Here is an 8,384-nt window from a genome sequence, read left to right as displayed (position 1 = left end):
AGGGTATTTTTATTAAAAAAAAGGATGATTTTAATACAAAAAAAAAAAACGTTAAGGAGGATTCTAAATCGAAAATTAGATGAGGGACGGTTTCAATTCTGGTGCTAAGCTTTGGGGACAAAACCATACTTACCCCTTTTAATTACGACTAGCCACTAGGGGTGTGCATGGTCCGGTCCAGCCCGAAGACCCGGCCCAGCCCCGAACACTTTAGAGGCTAATTTGGTGTGATTTCACCGGGTTTAGGGTCGGGTAAGGGTCTCAAAAATAGACCCGGTCATTATTTCAGATTGGGTCAGGGCCATGGCTCGGGTCACCCGAAATCGGTCTGGTGGCCCGATTATCATACACAATTAATATTTTGTGTTATTAGTGATGAATGATGGCTATTTTAATATGGAATTTAAGTATCGTAAATTTTAATATTTTGTGCTATTAGTTATTATAAGACTATAAGTTAATGTTTCATGTTTAAAATGCATAAAATTTTAGGCTAATTAATGCATAATATTGTGTTATTTGTATGGATTTAAATATTTGGTGTTATTAGACAATATTAGTATTGATTATGATTCTGCTTTAATTTTAGAGAAGAGTTGGTTCTTGTTATATTTTTTTAAGTGAATTTTACCATGTCAAATAATGGTTGGAGTCTTGAAAATTTGGATATTTTCACATGCTAGCTTATAAAAAAGTATCAAGGTAATGTAATGTTAACGGCCCGATTTTCACCCGGTTTTTACCCGGTATAATCGTGGCCCGGAAGTGTATAGGTTTTGTTAGAATATAATTAGGATCAATTAGTATATCTGAATATTTATTATAGGAGATTATGTCTTTATTATTACGATTCTCTTAGTACCTATAAATATCCTTTTATATTGTATCATTTTAGATAATTTGAATAGACAACTTGAATATACTCAATAATACACAAATTCTCTCTCCAGTTTAGTCTCTTGTTTCTAACAGGGTTTTATCGGATCTAGGATCAGATTCGAATCTAATAAATAGACCTGATATATATTTCGGGTCAGATCTGGATCACATCAAACCCGGTTTCACCCGGTCCACACCCCTACTAGCCACTTTTAGTGCCAACCACAACAATATAATAATAACAACAATGCCATTAATAAAAGGAAGGTACACTTTATACGAAAACATATATCAACCATGAGATCTCAAATTGCCATCGCAATCTAGGTTCTAATTATCTAAATAATTGTTTAACACTAAACTATTATTTCAGAACCAAATTAAAGATCTCACAACATACCTTATTATTAATACACTAATACACAGATAACTAGGAACACCATAATATACCACGTTTTTTTTTTTTTTGCGCCAATACATTCTTCTTTTTCGTTCAGCCATGTGATAATAATAATAATCATCGTCGTAATCTTAATTCATTATTTCCTGTTAGCTTCACCGTAAAGAAAAAGATTTGCTTTCGGTTCAAAATTGTTCGCACAATATTTTGCTCCTTCTCCTCGGCACTAATAATTAATGTCCTCTTTATAAACAGAAACATTTGGTATGGGTTCAAAATTCCTGACAATATTTGTCTTCTTCTCCTCTTCACATTTGTGCTTCAATCCATCAACAACAAGGCCTTCGATTCCTTCAGAAATTTCATTATCTTTCATCACCATTTTTCCATATTCTCCAGGTTCTTTTCTTGATTCTGAAGTAGTAGCAAACTTATCCACAAAAATAATGAGAAGGAAAAATTAGTCAAATGAAGGCTACACAATGTGTTCAAGTTCAACACATCGATTAATAATAAATTTAATTTATTTTTAATTTTTTAACTTGTTACAAAAATATTTAATTTTAATTTTTTTTTACAGATTCTTGATGCAAGTTGAGCTTCAAGTCTCTAAGGTAAAAAAAAAATAGTAAATATATATGCTGATGTTCCTCGCATTATTTCATCAATCTTATTTCATATTATATCATATATTCATAACTCTAATTAAGTTACTATTGAGTATTGATTGGTTATTGGTGTTAAAGAAGGAGAAGGCGAGAACAAATTAGTTAAAGACAATAACGAAGTGCGCATTATTATAATCGAAAGTGTGAAAGAATTGATTATAAAAAAAAAAAAGGATACCAAAAAGAGGAAGAGAAGGGAGAGAAAAGCAAGAGTTGGCTTCATCATTCTCAAGCTTCACTTCTATATATATATTGCCTTTGTCTATGGTGTATATGAGTGATGGCACATCTCATCATCTATTTATAGGATAAGCAACATATGATGTATTGGATAATTAGCCATGGAAAATCTAAAATGAAATATAAGAACTATTTTTTCCAACTAATAATTAATTAATATGTTTATTATTTCTTTTAAATTTTGTTTCTTTTGATAGAGAATATGTTTATTTTGTATGCTTTATACTAAAATTAGTTACTAAAACTAGTTACTAATATAAAATATATATTAAAATATAAATACATATTAAAAATAAATTAAACTATACATATATTTATATACAAATATATTTGTGGTTAATTTTAATGATTGATTTTGATATATTTTTAAAAAAAGAATAATGGTAGCGGAGGGGTTTCTAGAATAACCGAAAATTTTAAAAATTGCAATACAAAATTATATACTACTCCTTTAAGTTTTAAGCATTTTTGTAATCATAAATATTAGGAAAAGAGAAATGAGCGTTAAAAATACCAGGTAGACTCAATTATTGTTTTCTCTAGTAAGTTATTTCTGTTGGAGAATCATTAGAATCAATTTAGATCAATTAGTATCGTCTATATTTATATAGTATATCTTATATTAATTGTAGGATTCTATGTCTTTATTACTTTGATTCATTTAGCACCTATAAATACTCCTTGTATATTGTACCTTTCAACACACTAAAAAATACATTCTTCAGATTACTCTTTTTCAGTCTCTTGTTTCTAACATGGTATCAAAAGCCTAAATTTTTTTTTTCAATGAAGTTTTGTTCATAGTCTTGTTGTTTTTCTCCTCCGACAGTGTCTCTTTGCTATCGTTTCTCGATCTGTTAACGACGCTTTGGTTCGTCACCTCCGACGTGTTCTTCTCTCCGTCAGCTTCCCAACGCCGTCAAGATCGTCGCCAGAAGCCACCGGATGCGCCCTCACGCGCCGCCGGAACGTTGCTGTCCACCACCATTCTTTTTTCCTTCCAGAAGCTTCAGCAGCCGTTGGATCTTGGTGCAGATCGAACGTCCCTGGAGCGTCCACGTGTCGCAACACAAGCTGACTGGGCAACCCCTGACCCGTGACGACCCGACCCGACCCGTCCTTTGACCCGCGTGCCACGCAGTCGCCAGCGTGTCTCCTTCTGCTTATCAGGCGATGCCACGTGTCGTCACATTACTGACGTGGCACTGACGTTACTGACCCCTTGTATATTGTACCTTTCAATACACTGAATAATACATTCTTCAAATTACTCTTTTTCAGTCTCTTGTTTCTAACAATTACAAATTACTCTTTTAAATATTTGAATTCTCATCTTTACAAATTTTGATCCATCATTATCCAAATTTGTCCCTGATTTTAGAATTGATTCGACCGCGGGTTTTAAAATATTTTGAACAAAATTGGAATAATTTAAACTTTAGGAATAATTTTACAATATATATATACTAACTGCGTTTGGTTTTGCATTTAAAATAATTTTACAAGAGTAATTTGATATCGATAGTAAATGTTACAAAATTAATCTAATGAGTGCATATAGAAGCATAAAGCATATTATGTAAATCATGAAATCCTGTATATTATGATTATCTGTTTTACGACAAAATACTTTTACAAACATTAGCGTTTTAGTTTTTTAGTTATTAATATATATAAAAAGGATACAATGATGCAATAGATTATGTGGGTTTGAGGTTTAAAATAAAAAAGAAAAAAGTTTGACACAGAATTTATCTCAATCCCTTTCTTGTAAAGTAGAAGTAGATTAAGCACTATTTAAGATTATTCTAAAATATCTTTGTACATTTTAATATTTTGCCATTCAACTCGTTAGTATATTAAAATTAAAATTAACTAACTAAAATTAATTATTAATATAAAATATATATTAAAATATAAATATATATTTAAAATAAAATAAATTATATATATTTATATATAAATATATTAATAACTAATTTTAATAATTCATTTTTTATACAAATAATTTTTTTATACCAATATAGCATTGGCCGGGTCCCTTTTATATGTAATGATTATCTATTCATCAGAAAAAGATAAAATAAAAAATATTAGAAGCATGAAGCATTATTTAACGATTCCAAAGAAGTTTTGTCCATTTCAATTATTTTCCAACAACATGGGACCTTCGACATGTTATTATTACTGTGACTATCTATTTCACCATTAAAAAAAAAAGAAAAATAATTTTTTTCATTAAAGAACATTTCAATTGATTAAAAATTGAAAGTTTCAATCTTGAATTAATTTCCTAAATTAAACCTACAATAATATTAATTAATGAAATATTTAATCATACATTACTAAAAACTGGAAACTATAAGACGATACTGTATCTATCGCTCACACTAAAGATAACTAAGGATACGCATGAAGTATTATTATTTAACTATTTCAAAAAAAAAAATTGTCCATTTCAAGTTTTAGGACTTGATGGTCATAACGAAATCACTATTTCAACTTTAATTAAAAATTTAAGAAAAAAAGTATGATATGCTAATAGAGTTTTTATGTCATCTAAAAGTTTTTTAACTATTGTCTTATATAAAATTGTTTTCATGAAAATGATGACTTCTCATAAAACCCATGGAATAATGCCTTGAAGGTACAAATCATCATGCCGTGAAACGGTAACTTATTTTTTTGCATATGCATAAAAACCCCTTACCTGGTTATGAATTACATCTTATTTGTTGAGAAAAGCTCAACAAAAGGACCCACCAACATTATTTAATAATCAATAATGCTATACGGATTAAAAAAAATTACTTTATTTAATATTTATTAATTTTAATACTAATTAATTAATATTAAATAACATAAATTTTAATTAAATTTTTTAAAAAAATTTATTATTAAATATTTCTGTTTAATAATAGGTTTATGTAAGAAGAACGTGCATACAGTAATTTTTGATGTGGTACTTATAACATCACATGGCGGAAAATCCAGAATGGGATTGAAGAACTATTGAAACGAAGATGAGATTATCAGCAGAGAAAAAGTAACACACTTAAGAGGTTCCAGGCTTAAGATCAAAAATTTGAAATGAAGAATGAGAAGGTTTATAGGGTACCACTTGAAGGTGAGAATGGTGATAAGGTGGAAGCCTGGAACCACTTCAGTGTGTCACTTTTTTCCTACTGATAATCTTATCTTTGTTCCAAAAGTGGTTTAATCCGATGCTGAATTTTTCGCCATGTGATGTTAGCAATTAATGTATGCATATGTTCTACTTACATAAAACTATTATTAATAATGTATGGATGTTGTGTGGTAAACTGTGTGCCTTCAAGGTTAAAAAAAAAACTTTTTTATTATCTTCATAAGCATAACGTTGAATCTTAATGGTCTTTGGTCTATCTAGTTTATCATTTTGAATAGAGGAGTACTAGGAGGTAATAGGCATGTGCTGTGATTTGTAATCATCAATTAGTTATTATTAATATTTTTAATAGTGTAAAATTATATTTAATGATGTGAAATTACTCATTTTTCTTTTGTTGATTAAATATTAGTCAGATTTTAATAAAAGTATGAGTCCTTCGACTTCCTCTTTTAAATAATCATATTGTGTAGATAACTTTTATCAAATACTATCGTTTTTGTTAAGAAGACAACAAAAAATCTGAATAACTTAAATAATGGGCCAACTTTTTAATTCACCAAAATTAAAAAAATTTCACCCTAATCAAGTAACAAAAAATCTTTTTACTTTATCTTTTTAAATTTTTAACATTTATATTAGAAGAATGTTAGAGTGCCAGCAACTTTTGTGATTTATTTATAGTTAACAATAATATTTTTAATGGTATAAAATTTCATCCAATAACATAGATTACTCATTTTTCTTTTATCTGTTACATACTGATCATAATTTAATATACTTTCTCTTATTCATTTTAATTAATAATTACCACTAGCTACTTTCACTGCCAACCACAACAATATAATAATAACAACAATGGCATTAATAAAACGAAAGTACACTTTACACGAAAACATATATCAACCATGAGATCTCAAATTGCCATCGCAATCTAGGTTCTAATCATCCAAATAATTATTTAACACTAAACTATTATTTCAGAACCAAATTAAAGATCTCATAACATACCTTATTATTAATACACTAATACACAGATAACTAGGAACACCATAATATACGACTTTTTTTTTGTGCTAATACATTCTTCTTTTTCGTTCAGCCATGTGATAATAATCATCATCATCGTAAACTTAATTCATTATTTCCTGTTAGCTTCACCGTAAACAAAAAGATTTGGTTTCGGTTCAAAATTCTTCACAATATTTTGCTTCTTCTCCTCGGCACTAATAATTAATGTCCTCTTTATAAACAGAAACATTTGGTATGGGTTCAAAATTCCTGACAATATTTGTCTTCTTCTCCTCTTCACATTTGTGCTTCAATCCATCGACAACAAGGCCTTCGATTCCTTCAGAAATTTCATTATTTTTCATCACCATTTTCCCGTATTCTCCCGGTTCTTTTCTTGATTCTGAACTAGTAGCAAACTTATCCACAAAAATAGTGAGAAGGAAAAATTAGTAAAATGAAGGCTACACAATGTGTTCAAGTTCAACACATCGATTAATAATAAATTTAATTTATTTTTAATTTTTTAACTTGTTACAAAAATATTTAATTTTAAATTTTTTTTTTTACAGATTCTTGATGCAAGTTGAGCTTCAAGTCTCTAAGGTAAAAAAAATAGTAAATATGTATGATGATGTTCCTCTTATTATTTCATCAATCTAATTTTCATATTATATCATATATTCATAACTCTAATTAAGTTACTATTGAGTATTGATTGGTTATTGGTGTTAAAGAAGGAGAAGGCGAGAACAAATTAGTTAAAGACAATAACGAAGTGCGCATTATTATAATCGAAAGTGTGAAAGAATGAATTAAAAAAAAAAAAGCATACCAAAAAGAGGAAGAGAAGGGAGAGAAAAGCAAGACTTGGCTTCATCATTCTCAAGCTTCACTTCTATTCCCTTTCTTTGTGGTGTGAGAGTGATGGCTCATCTCATATCTATTTATAGGATAAGCAGCATACGATATAGCATATGTATGGGATAATTAGCCATGGAAACTAACATTAACAAATATATGACTAATTTTTTCAACTAATAATTAATTAATATGTTTATTTTTTCTTTTAAATTTTGTTTCTTTTTTTCTTTTGATAGAAAATAATGTTATATGCACCAATTTTGTGTTTTTTTTATGCTTTCTTTTCTTAGTATTAAAAATAAGGACTATATTACGTGTATACCAAAATCAACCATCAAAGTCAGCTATTAGTATAAAATACATGTTAGAATATAAGTACATATTAAAAATAAATTAACCATACTTATATTTATACATAAATATATTGGTGACTAATTTTAGTGACTAATTTTAGTATACGAATAATATTTTTATAAGAATAATTAATAAAAAATTGTTTTTAATATTATATAAAAAAAAATTATATTACATATACACTAAAATTAGTTACGAAAATTATTTTATCCTAAAAAACTAAAAAGAGATACATAAAAGATTATTTAATTTCTTTACCCTAGCTATCAAACGTGCCTCTATTAGATAATTCTGTATATGTAGTTGTATTTTTGGTGTGATCTTTATTTCAATGGAAAAAAATGATATTATATTATATTATTATATGATACGATGTATCGCTGCCGGAAATTATTTGCTTTGTTTTTTATCAATAATTTAGAATTAAATAATAGTTTTAATGGTAACGAATCATATTTTTGCATTTTTTTACTTTAACTAATTTTTGCCACGTGTACGTAGTACAATAGACCCTGCCTGATATCACTGTTCTTCATCTGAATTTAGTATCAAAGGGTGTGTATGTAGTAGTGGAAATTAACAAAACTGTTCAATGCATTATTCAGCTACAAACATGGCTGGAATTTTTCTACCATGGATCCTCTTGCTCCATTTCCTACTTATCACTATGGTATAATAAATGGCCAATGTTATGGTGAAAAAAGTAATTTTTTTTCCTCACCTGCCGAAATGTATTAGAGGAAGAAAAAAAAAAACACGTGAAATTTGCAGAATGATATGAAATGTGGACTAAATTTAAGTTATAAAAGTTTTTTTTTTC

At 28.3% G+C, this 8,384-nt stretch overlaps 1 pseudogene; it reads right to left on the bottom strand.

Moving 5' to 3' along the window:
• Positions 1-6,179: 6,179 nt before the first annotated feature.
• The window catches only part of LOC107477053 (uncharacterized), a 6,831-nt pseudogene continuing 4,626 nt past the window's right edge, over positions 6,180-8,384 (bottom strand).

The sequence above is a fragment of the Arachis duranensis genome, chromosome 3, assembly GCF_000817695.3.
Source record: "Arachis duranensis cultivar V14167 chromosome 3, aradu.V14167.gnm2.J7QH, whole genome shotgun sequence".
Lineage (NCBI taxonomy): Eukaryota > Viridiplantae > Streptophyta > Magnoliopsida > Fabales > Fabaceae > Arachis > Arachis duranensis.
The sequence above is the reverse complement of the archived record's forward strand: the minus strand, read 5'-3'. Positions and strand labels throughout refer to the sequence as shown.